This window comes from Ips typographus, linkage group LG12 (genome assembly GCF_016097725.1).
Source record: "Ips typographus isolate SLU linkage group LG12, UJ_Ityp_2.0, whole genome shotgun sequence".
Taxonomy (NCBI): Eukaryota; Metazoa; Arthropoda; class Insecta; order Coleoptera; family Curculionidae; genus Ips; species Ips typographus.
Window position 1 is genome coordinate 7,052,975 of NC_138433.1, and position 12,466 is coordinate 7,065,440.

At 34.3% G+C, this 12,466-nt stretch overlaps 1 pseudogene; it reads right to left on the minus strand.

Moving 5' to 3' along the window:
* Positions 1-6,822: 6,822 nt before the first annotated feature.
* Positions 6,823-8,690, minus strand: LOC145736210 (uncharacterized; annotated as a pseudogene).
* Positions 8,691-12,466: the final 3,776 nt, after the last annotated feature.

Consider the following 12,466-nt stretch of genomic DNA (forward strand, 5'->3'; position numbering starts at 1 on the left):
AAAAAACGACTTTTCCGCGAATAAAATTCGGTTTTAAGCAAAATAATTTTTTCACGTGTCTTTATTCCACGACGTTTTAATCTGTATCTCGGACGAAAAATTCCAGTATTTCGTTTTTTGCACAATATTCCAGCACGTAGCAATAACAAAATTACACTTCCGTACAAGTAACGGCCTCCCGCGGCTATCCCCAACATATCCAACATTTGGCAACAGATCGCAATGAAATTATTGATTTTTCCCTGAAGCACAACCCCGCCATCACGCATCGGAAAACTATGTTTTCACGACATACCTACTGCTTATCGGTACCTGATACCTCATACTGTTGCGGATCTCTGAACCCGGCTTTAGTCCGTATCTGTCAGAATAAGGCGGGACAGAGGGAGAAGTGTGGTTAGAACTAGGAGAAGCACATTACTATTACGATTAGGAGTTTTTTTTAGTTGTTTGAGTCCCATTATGACTGTAATGAGCTCTGGTGCAGGAAGAAAGGAAAGGTAGATTTTGGTTTATTACTCTTACTAATACTTTGTTTACATCTATTTACAAATCCCCGTTTGGGATGTAGAGATGTGAATTAAAGTAACGTTGTCAAAAGAATGATTAAGAATGAATTTTTGTACCTAAAAATTAGGGTATTTATATCTAGTGGTATACATCTAGAAGGGCTACAGTTCATTCCGATACTATAATTACATTTTAAGTTACAGATAAATGAGTCATTATACGAACCCTGAACCTTTTCTATTCTTTCTTAAACTAATAGTAATTATAATATTTACGAAAATATTAGTATGTTGACAGAGGGTTATCATAGTCATACTTAGAAGATTATACAAATACAAATATATCAACTAAATATACAAATAAGACAATTAATGGTTACTATATTGATGGTACATTACACTTACTCCCTTAGAGTTAATGAACTAAACATGAATAAAATTTATAAGTTAAATCTATTCTCTATCCTTAAGTTTACTTATTCGAAGACTTCTACGCAATGCGTGAGTTTTATCAGCCTTTTTCTCTGTTTCTGATGATTTAAGAGAAAAATTATCTAATTCAGGTAATTCTACTGATACATCATGTACCTTGTTCGTTTTCTTACAAATGTTAAATGTTAAACAATTATTTATCATACCGTCATAACAAGCATTTGAGTGATTCTTGTGGTTTGGTTGTCGATATTTATCAAGACATTTTCTAAATATTTTATAAAAGATATAAACTAATACAATTTTTATAATACTCAGAAAAATATATGAAAAGTAGGAATTTGAAGCTACTTTCGAAAAAACAGTTTCTGTCGAGATTTTATCGATCGAATCATCAATTTGATTTAGTTTTTGTCTAGCAATATTTAGTGATTCTTTATTCAAAGAAACTGGTGGAATAGGTATAAACTCAATCGGTGTTTTATTGAGTTTCTTCTGATATTGTTCGCAACACTTATTGATATCTACTTCAAAGTCAGGTACAATTGCTCTATGTGGACTCTCAAAATGTATCATTTCAGAAATTAGTGTAGTCGAACTGGTAAACAATTTGCATTGTATTTAATTGAAATTACTCCGGTATCGTTTAATAGGAATTGTAAAGGTTGTGATTGAGAACAGGTTAATGTAATGTCTGTTTGTTTTAGAAGTACATAAAGCCAGCTGTTAGAAGATTCTAATTTTTGCCAAATCTCAGTTTGTGTCGAAGTTATTCGAGTATCACAATCAGTCGGAATGGTAGTAGAATGAAATAGAGTTTTTGTTTCACAAATTGGTCTTGTATAAGTATTAAAGAATGGTTGTGAGTTTGGACATATAGGAAGTTTATTAGCAGGTTTACATTGTTGGGTAGACTTTAGAACAGAATAAGAATTTTTGTCTTCTGAAAGAGCCAAGTAGTCGATTGTTGGAAGAATAAAAATCATAGTACCATGCTCTTTTAGTATAGGTAAAGGAATTATGTGGATGAGTTGATAGGTATTTACATTGACTAAAGGGTTAGATATTATAAAAATGATGCGGTTAGATTTGTGATAGACTTTAATAGAAGCGTGATTTAATATTTGATATGCGTTTTCATTTTCTAATGGGAGTATAAAAGTTGTCCCTTGAAGGTGGGGAATAGTACTTTTAAGTTCTTTAACCATTTGAGTAGGTGGCATAACAAAAGGATGTAAGACGTTAGATTTTGCAAACAAAATAGCATTTATAATAGCAGAATATTCTGTTTCAAGTTGATTTAACATCATATTTAGCAGTGAAAGCTGTTCTTCTACAGTCTGCTTTAATTCTAAATTGAATACTTGATGAGTAGATTTATCTAAAGCGTTTTCAATCCGTTTTAAATTTTGATTGAGAATAACTCTGTCGTGATTTAGACTTGATATCTTATATTTGAAATGGTTGTTTGTACTACATGAGATTGTTGTTTTAGTAAGTTTAGTAACTCCTTTTCATCAGAATTTACTTTATCTATAGCTGCGTCATAGTATTCTGCATCCTTAGAGTCTAATGTTCCAAATAAACTTTTTAGAACGGTCCCCGCAATGTCTATTAAATAATATATATATATTTAAATTGCTCTTTTTGATCTCTCATTCTGCGTTAAGGTTTTCAATGTGTGCTCCTGATTAAATAGTGGTGGTATTATTTTTTCAAACATTTTTAAACTAGTGGTACAAATTGATAACGCATTAATGAATTCAGCTTGACACAACAATTTGGTTTTACCATATGTAGTTTCCAAAAGTTCTAGTTTTGAATTGAAGACTCCTATGTCTAGCTAGAATATAATTTCCCATGATGTTTCAACAAATTTTGTAGGGTAAAGAGAGGAGAGATGGACCACCTTTTATAAAAATAAATATAATTTCTTGATTAAACAAAGTACAAAAAAGCAAAAACGGTACACAGATCAACTAAACTGGTACCCTTTTTGGAAAAGTTACTAACTTAAAAAAAGCATCAGCACAAGTGAAAAAAAAACAAAAATCTCAGACACGTCAACGGCCCATCTATCCTACCTTAGGGAGGTGAGACGGACCTTAAAAGGTAGGAGAGTTGGACGTCGTTACTTTTTCTGTTTTTTACTAGCTACGTTACCGCAGTTTTGGCAGAGATTCATAAAACTTGTGCAACTTTCGTGCAACCAGCGCTTACACAAAATACATTGCAACCATTCGTCTTTCTTTTTAGTCAAACGATAATCTTCATTACAGCCAACACACTCATTTTCTAAGTCGCTAAACTGTTCATCACCACTAGAATGGTCATTTAATAAGACGCCGCCATCGCCAGACTGGTCTTCGGAAGATGAAGATTCACTAGAATACTTATTCTTTCTTGTTTTTTTACTTAGTGATTTTACTGCCACTTTCGAAACAGATTTTTTCGTAGTTGTCATTTTCTCTTTTTTGTTTTTAATAAATTCAGGTGAAGTAAGATCTCCTGATATTTTTTTACGCGCTCTTTTCACAGCAAAAGATATGACAGGTACGGGAGAAACTTCATCCAGAGCTTTACTAGGAGTGATATTATCAGCAGCTGTTGATTTGTTAGGGGTGGTGTATTGATGTTGAATGCCTGAGGGGCCTGGTTGAGGAGAATCAGGTCTTGCCGGAATTGTTTCATTATTAACGGGATTTTGAACAGCGCAAACCGGGTTTTGGTTTAAAAATGCGTAATCGGGTATGGCTAAGGGGTTATACGGCAGTATTCCCGTCGAGTTAAACGCCGAAATTGCGTTTTGGGCAGTGGCGGATTTTCCCCAAGCCTCACCCAGTAGCTTTCCAAATTGCAATCTGTTCAGAACTCTTTTTGGGTTACTTCTCAACATGTGTCGGCATGCATCATAATAGTGGCCTTTCAGGGACTTAAAAAAAGCTCGATCCAATGGCTGTAAGTAGTGCGTTGTGTGGGCGGGTAAACAGAATAAAATTATGTTGTTTTCTTCTGAAAATTCTAGCAAATCAAGGTTGGTTGTATGGGAGGTATGTCCATCTAATATTAATAACACCTTGCCTAAAGGTTTTATTGGCAGAAATTGGGTCTGTAACCAATCTAAGAATATCTCACCATTAACGTAAGCGGATTTTTTGGACATTTTGATTTGTGAACCTGGTGGCATGCCGTCAAGCCATTCCTCTTTTTTGTTTTTGCCTTTGAAAATGCAGTAAGGCGGTATGAAGCCTCCTTCGGCATTACAACATGCTATGACACTAATTGTTTCTCCCTTCTCACCAGGGCTGATACTGGGAATACTTTTAGAACCTTTTTCGGCTAGGACGTGCCCAGCTCTGGCGTTTAGTTGTAAACCCGTTTCGTCAGTGTTGTATATGTGCCCAGGTTTGTCAAAAAGGCTATGTTCTGTCATAACTCTAAGGTCCGCGAAATGGGCTTCAACGGCTTCTCTTGACATTCCAATTGATCGTGCTATTGAAGTGTTTTCAGACTTTCTTATAGATATTTCAGGGCGTCGGCGCAAAAACAACTCCAACCATTTCTTACCAGCTTTACCTGAAAACCCAGATAATATTACGTGGGTATATTATTTTAAAGTTTTATACCTTACCTTCAATTTGGTTAAACTTATTCGGTATTCCCAATCGTTTGGCTAAATTAAATGCCATCATCCTTACTTCAGTTCTCGTACATTACACTTACTCCCTTAGAGTTAATGAACTAAACATGAATAAAATTTATAAGTTAAATCTATTCTCTATCCTTAAGTTTACTTATTCGAAGACTTCTACGCAATGCGTGAGTTTTATCAGCCTTTTTCTCTGTTTCTGATGATTTAAGAGAAAAATTATCTAATTCAGGTAATTCTACTGATACATCATGTACCTTGTTCGTTTTCTTACAAATGTTAAATGTTAAACAATTATTTATCATACCGTCATAACAAGCATTTGAGTGATTCTTGTGGTTTGGTTGTCGATATTTATCAAGACATTTTCTAAATATTTTATAAAAGATATAAACTAATACAATTTTTATAATACTCAGAAAAATATATGAAAAGTAGGAATTTGAAGCTACTTTCGAAAAAACAGTTTCTGTCGAGATTTTATCGATCGAATCATCAATTTGATTTAGTTTTTGTCTAGCAATATTTAGTGATTCTTTATTCAAAGAAACTGGTGGAATAGGTATAAACTCAATCGGTGTTTTATTGAGTTTCTTCTGATATTGTTCGCAACACTTATTGATATCTACTTCAAAGTCAGGTACAATTGCTCTATGTGGACTCTCAAAATGTATCATTTCAGAAATTAGTGTAGTCGAACTGGTAAACAATTTGCATTGTATTTAATTGAAATTACTCCGGTATCGTTTAATAGGAATTGTAAAGGTTGTGATTGAGAACAGGTTAATGTAATGTCTGTTTGTTTTAGAAGTACATAAAGCCAGCTGTTAGAAGATTCTAATTTTTGCCAAATCTCAGTTTGTGTCGAAGTTATTCGAGTATCACAATCAGTCGGAATGGTAGTAGAATGAAATAGAGTTTTTGTTTCACAAATTGGTCTTGTATAAGTATTAAAGAATGGTTGTGAGTTTGGACATATAGGAAGTTTATTAGCAGGTTTACATTGTTGGGTAGACTTTAGAACAGAATAAGAATTTTTGTCTTCTGAAAGAGCCAAGTAGTCGATTGTTGGAAGAATAAAAATCATAGTACCATGCTCTTTTAGTATAGGTAAAGGAATTATGTGGATGAGTTGATAGGTATTTACATTGACTAAAGGGTTAGATATTATAAAAATGATGCGGTTAGATTTGTGATAGACTTTAATAGAAGCGTGATTTAATATTTGATATGCGTTTTCATTTTCTAATGGGAGTATAAAAGTTGTCCCTTGAAGGTGGGGAATAGTACTTTTAAGTTCTTTAACCATTTGAGTAGGTGGCATAACAAAAGGATGTAAGACGTTAGATTTTGCAAACAAAATAGCATTTATAATAGCAGAATATTCTGTTTCAAGTTGATTTAACATCATATTTAGCAGTGAAAGCTGTTCTTCTACAGTCTGCTTTAATTCTAAATTGAATACTTGATGAGTAGATTTATCTAAAGCGTTTTCAATCCGTTTTAAATTTTGATTGAGAATAACTCTGTCGTGATTTAGACTTGATATCTTATATTTGAAATGGTTGTTTGTACTACATGAGATTGTTGTTTTAGTAAGTTTAGTAACTCCTTTTCATCAGAATTTACTTTATCTATAGCTGCGTCATAGTATTCTGCATCCTTAGAGTCTAATGTTCCAAATAAACTTTTTAGAACGGTCCCCGCAATGTCTATTAAATAATATATATATATTTAAATTGCTCTTTTTGATCTCTCATTCTGCGTTAAGGTTTTCAATGTGTGCTCCTGATTAAATAGTGGTGGTATTATTTTTTCAAACATTTTTAAACTAGTGGTACAAATTGATAACGCATTAATGAATTCAGCTTGACACAACAATTTGGTTTTACCATATGTAGTTTCCAAAAGTTCTAGTTTTGAATTGAAGACTCCTATGTCTAGCTAGAATATAATTTCCCATGATGTTTCAACAAATTTTGTAGGGTAAAGAGAGGAGAGATGGACCACCTTTTATAAAAATAAATATAATTTCTTGATTAAACAAAGTACAAAAAAGCAAAAACGGTACACAGATCAACTAAACTGGTACCCTTTTTGGAAAAGTTACTAACTTAAAAAAAGCATCAGCACAAGTGAAAAAAAAACAAAAATCTCAGACACGTCAACGGCCCATCTATCCTACCTTAGGGAGGTGAGACGGACCTTAAAAGGTAGGAGAGTTGGACGTCGTTACTTTTTCTGTTTTTTACTAGCTACGTTACCGCAGTTTTGGCAGAGATTCATAAAACTTGTGCAACTTTCGTGCAACCAGCGCTTACACAAAATACATTGCAACCATTCGTCTTTCTTTTTAGTCAAACGATAATCTTCATTACAGCCAACACACTCATTTTCTAAGTCGCTAAACTGTTCATCACCACTAGAATGGTCATTTAATAAGACGCCGCCATCGCCAGACTGGTCTTCGGAAGATGAAGATTCACTAGAATACTTATTCTTTCTTGTTTTTTTACTTAGTGATTTTACTGCCACTTTCGAAACAGATTTTTTCGTAGTTGTCATTTTCTCTTTTTTGTTTTTAATAAATTCAGGTGAAGTAAGATCTCCTGATATTTTTTTACGCGCTCTTTTCACAGCAAAAGATATGACAGGTACGGGAGAAACTTCATCCAGAGCTTTACTAGGAGTGATATTATCAGCAGCTGTTGATTTGTTAGGGGTGGTGTATTGATGTTGAATGCCTGAGGGGCCTGGTTGAGGAGAATCAGGTCTTGCCGGAATTGTTTCATTATTAACGGGATTTTGAACAGCGCAAACCGGGTTTTGGTTTAAAAATGCGTAATCGGGTATGGCTAAGGGGTTATACGGCAGTATTCCCGTCGAGTTAAACGCCGAAATTGCGTTTTGGGCAGTGGCGGATTTTCCCCAAGCCTCACCCAGTAGCTTTCCAAATTGCAATCTGTTCAGAACTCTTTTGGGGTTACTTCTCAACATGTGTCGGCATGCATCATAATAGTGGCCTTTCAGGGACTTAAAAAAAGCTCGATCCAATGGCTGTAAGTAGTGCGTTGTGTGGGCGGGTAAACAGAATAAAATTATGTTGTTTTCTTCTGAAAATTCTAGCAAATCAAGGTTGGTTGTATGGGAGGTATGTCCATCTAATATTAATAACACCTTGCCTAAAGGTTTTATTGGCAGAAATTGGGTCTGTAACCAATCTAAGAATATCTCACCATTAACGTAAGCGGATTTTTTGGACATTTTGATTTGTGAACCTGGTGGCATGCCGTCAAGCCATTCCTCTTTTTTGTTTTTGCCTTTGAAAATGCAGTAAGGCGGTATGAAGCCTCCTTCGGCATTACAACATGCTATGACACTAATTGTTTCTCCCTTCTCACCAGGGCTGATACTGGGAATACTTTTAGAACCTTTTTCGGCTAGGACGTGCCCAGCTCTGGCGTTTAGTTGTAAACCCGTTTCGTCAGTGTTGTATATGTGCCCAGGTTTGTCAAAAAGGCTATGTTCTGTCATAACTCTAAGGTCCGCGAAATGGGCTTCAACGGCTTCTCTTGACATTCCAATTGATCGTGCTATTGAAGTGTTTTCAGACTTTCTTATAGATATTTCAGGGCGTCGGCGCAAAAACAACTCCAACCATTTCTTACCAGCTTTACCTGAAAACCCAGATAATATTACGTGGGTATATTATTTTAAAGTTTTATACCTTACCTTCAATTTGGTTAAACTTATTCGGTATTCCCAATCGTTTGGCTAAATTAAATGCCATCATCCTTACTTCAGTTCTCGTCGGTGCAAAACCTGATTTCTGGAGTTTTTTGATATGGTTTACGATTTTTCGCTCAGTATCTGAACCCAAAGAAGCGTCGGGTGCCAGGCGGTTGGTTTTTTCGACGCTATTTGACTTAAGCCGTCTTTTAAATGTGGTTTTCGGTATCCCAAATGCCTTCGTATCCCAATGCGGCTTCATTGACACCCATTTCGCCATTTCTGTATGCATTTACAGCTTTATTCAACGCATCAGCGGTCCAATACCCTCGTTCACAAACATGCCTTTTACGTACGTACTTATTGGGCATTTTACTAGAAAAAAAATCATTGGACCAACTCTCCTCCCTTATATTGGTCCAACTATCCTCAAGTAGGAGGATAGATTTTTTCATTTTCATTTTTAAGGTTACGTAAAACAGCAAGGCATGGGGTTTATAGTTTCCATAACAAAAAACGGGCTAGACTTACCTAGATGTCTTGAAAATACCACTAAATATATTTAAATATAATTTTCACCAAGACGAGATTTATTTTTGGTAAAAATCTTACACGTTAGTACTTAAAACGGCGTGTTTGTATCTGTCTCAAGGTGAACTGATGAAAACAAACACGTGTGCCGGTCAAATAATGCGCTGGTGCCATATCTCTAAAAATATTACCGATGGTCCGTCTATCCTCATGGTCCATCTAACCTCCCTTTACCCTATCGGCCAAATGTTCATAATAAATTCCAGAAAGTGGTAGTTTGGTGGTCTCATAGAGAGCCTCTTCACTTAACCGGATGAATTCCCATACTATTATTCTGCAACAAAGGCGGGTTTTAACCTATTTGCGTGCACTTTTTGTTTTTTCTTATTAACTAAAATGGTGAAGTTTATGGGATTCATTTTTTCTACTTATCTTATAGGGTCCTTTATAATTAAGAGTTAATTTCTTCGACTGGTTTAACTTTGTTTGTTCGTTGGTTAAAAATACGAGGTCACCTACCTGAAACTCTTGATTATTGATCTTTTTGTCATATATCTTTTTGTTTACTTCTTTCGATTTAATCATAGTCGTCATATGTGTATTTAAACTCGGGTGGTTTAGTAATAGAAGATGCTAAGGTGGCTCTATGTCCGAATAATAATTCGTGTGGAGAGAATTTAGTGGATGTATGAGTACTAGTGTTATAGCTAAACATGCTGAATTCAAGCCAATCATCCCAATCTGTTTGTTTTCCATTTATAAAGTGTTTGAGATAGTCAGCTAAAGTTGAGTGACTTCTTTCTAAAGCTCCACTAGATTGTGGATGATATGCTGTGGAATTTATTTGTTTTATTCTTAGTAATTGGGAAATATTCTTTAATACATTTGATGTAAAGTCTCTGCCTTGGTCTGATACTATTATTGTGGTAATCCCAATAATAGAAAATGCATCTCAAAATGCATATGAAGTTTTCTACTAATTTCCTTGCTACACTTTCGGCTTCGTGTTTAGGGAGAGCATAAGCCCTAGAAAACTTGGTTAAATCATCCTATAATGTTAATCTATATTTATTACCGTTTTCTGTCAAAAGCAAAGGTCCAACTATATCAATAAAAAAAATTTCAAATGGCTTAGAACTAGTGGTGGTAATTTCCATAGGCTTTTTCGTTTTTTTCCTAACTAATTTGTCTTTTTGACAAGAAGTACATTGTTTAATAAATTTTTTAATATCTGCTTTCATTTTAGGGCATTTGTAATTTTGTTTTATTTTACTGTAAGTTTTATGAAACCCATAATGACCAGATGTAGGAGTTGTATGATTTTCTATTAAAATAGTTTGAATTTGATCAGCTTCAGGTGAAATGATTAAATTGTTATGAAGAGAAACTTCAATGTCACAGCTTTGAAAAACAAATCTAAGAATAGTTCTTATTTTGTGTAGTTGGAATTTGTCAAAGTTATTTCGTATTTTAGGGAGACTTACTTTATTAATATTATTTTCCTTTAGATGGTCAAGTAAATGGAATAATAAATAGAATATTGATTCGTAAGTGCAATTATCCCAATAATTGACCTTATAAAATACATATATTAAACGTTTGGAGTTGCATTTAATAGATTTTATATTATTTAGTGAAGGTTGTTCAGATCTTAATAACTCAAAATGCTTATATTTTTCCTCAGTGGCTTGTAAAAAGTGATCGTCGCCATATTCTAAATCAGTTGATAAGAATACAACTATATCATTAGAGTTAGAAATAAAAAGGATATCTTCTTCTGTTTCAGATAAATTGTTACAGATTATCAAAGATGTTTCGATTTTGTTTAGAAATTCTTGGTAAGGTATGTTGTGATTGGTAAGTCGAGTTGTCAAGTGTAAAATAGTGTTTTCTTCATTTTCTGTGACGGCATCTACTGGGTTTCGGCTTAATGCGTCTGCTACGCAGTTCGATTTCATTTCCCTGATTTATAACGAATCTCGTAATCATACTACGTTGAATAGCCATGTAAAAGGTTTGTTATCTGTGAAGATAATGAACTTACGCCCATATAGATATGGACGAAAGTGTTTAACGCTCCATACTATAGCTAATAATTCTCTTTCGGTAGGAGAGTAGTTAGATTCTGCGCGATTAAGAGTACGACTTGCATATGAAATTGGGAGGTCATCGGGTGGATTTCCTTGTGATAGGACTGATCCAATTGCATATTGACTAGCATCCGTAGTCAAGTAAAAGGTTTCACTGAAATTTGGATATTGCAAAACAGGTTCTGAACACAGAGCATTTTTCAATTTTTCAAAATCATCTTGCTGGAGATTAGTCCATTCAAACGGAATATCCTTTTTTAATAGTTTAGTCAAAGGTTTTGTGATGTTACTAAAATTAGGGATAAACCTACGATAATATCCAGCTAGTCCTAAAAACGACTTAATTTCCTTTGGGTTCTTGGGAATTGGAAATTTGCTTACAGATTGGATTTTGGTTATATCGGGTTTTACGCCTTTATCAGTAATCAAATGTTCTAAGTACATTAGTTCTTTCCTTAGAAACTCACATTTGTCCGGTTGTCACATCTTAAGGTTGTATTCCGAGAGTCTCTGGAATACTTCAATTAACCTTTTGTTGTGGTTTTCCAGGTTGTCAGCAAATACTACTATATCATCAAGATACACGAAACACTTGATATTTTGAATGCCCGCTAGAACCGTGTTCATTAAGTGCTGGAATGTGGCAGGCGCATTCCGTAGTCCAAATGGCATCCTGTTAAACTGATAATGTCCTGTAGGTGTGGAAAATGCGGTTTTTCCGGCATCTTGAGGAGCCATTCTTATCTGATGGAATCCAGATGTCAAGTCGATTGTTGATAAGTATTTAGAATGACCTAACTGATCTATGAATATATCAGTAATATTGGGGAGTGGAAATGAGTCACCGATGCTAAGTTCGTTGACTTTTCGATAATCAATCACTATTCTCCATTTCTTTTGTCCTGATGCGTCTGATTTCTTTGGTACGATCCAGACAGGGGAATTCCATGGCGAGTTAGATGGTTCAATATTTTTTTCGTCTAACATTTTAATTATTTGTTTGTTGAGTTCCTCTTTATGTACTTCGGGGTACCGGTATGTTTTGGTATTGATTGGAGAACAAGTCGTCATAGGAATTTCGTGCATTATGGTATCTGTATAAGTTAATTTATCACCTTCTATGTAAAATATATCGTTATATTCATGACATATTTGAATAAGTGAATTTTCTACTTCTTTGTTTAAATGTTCAGTTCTTAATAATCTCGTAATAGTTTCTAATCTATTCGAAAGATAGTTTTCATTCCTTTTTATATGATTAATTTGTGCTTCATTAGGAGTGTTTTCAAAATTTGATTTTGGTAAAGGCTCTAGAAGGATTTCAATTTCGGAAATTTTTACTCGTTTATCAGAACAATTAAGAATTGACGTAATGATTTGATTATTTCTGACTCTAACTAGACTTGGACAAATAAAGACGTCTTCTAATAGCTGAATTCTTTCACAAATGCCTTCCTTTAAATCTGAATTAATTACTTTTAATTGGACTACAGTTTCGCATCGAGGCTCTAATATTATTTCGGTCT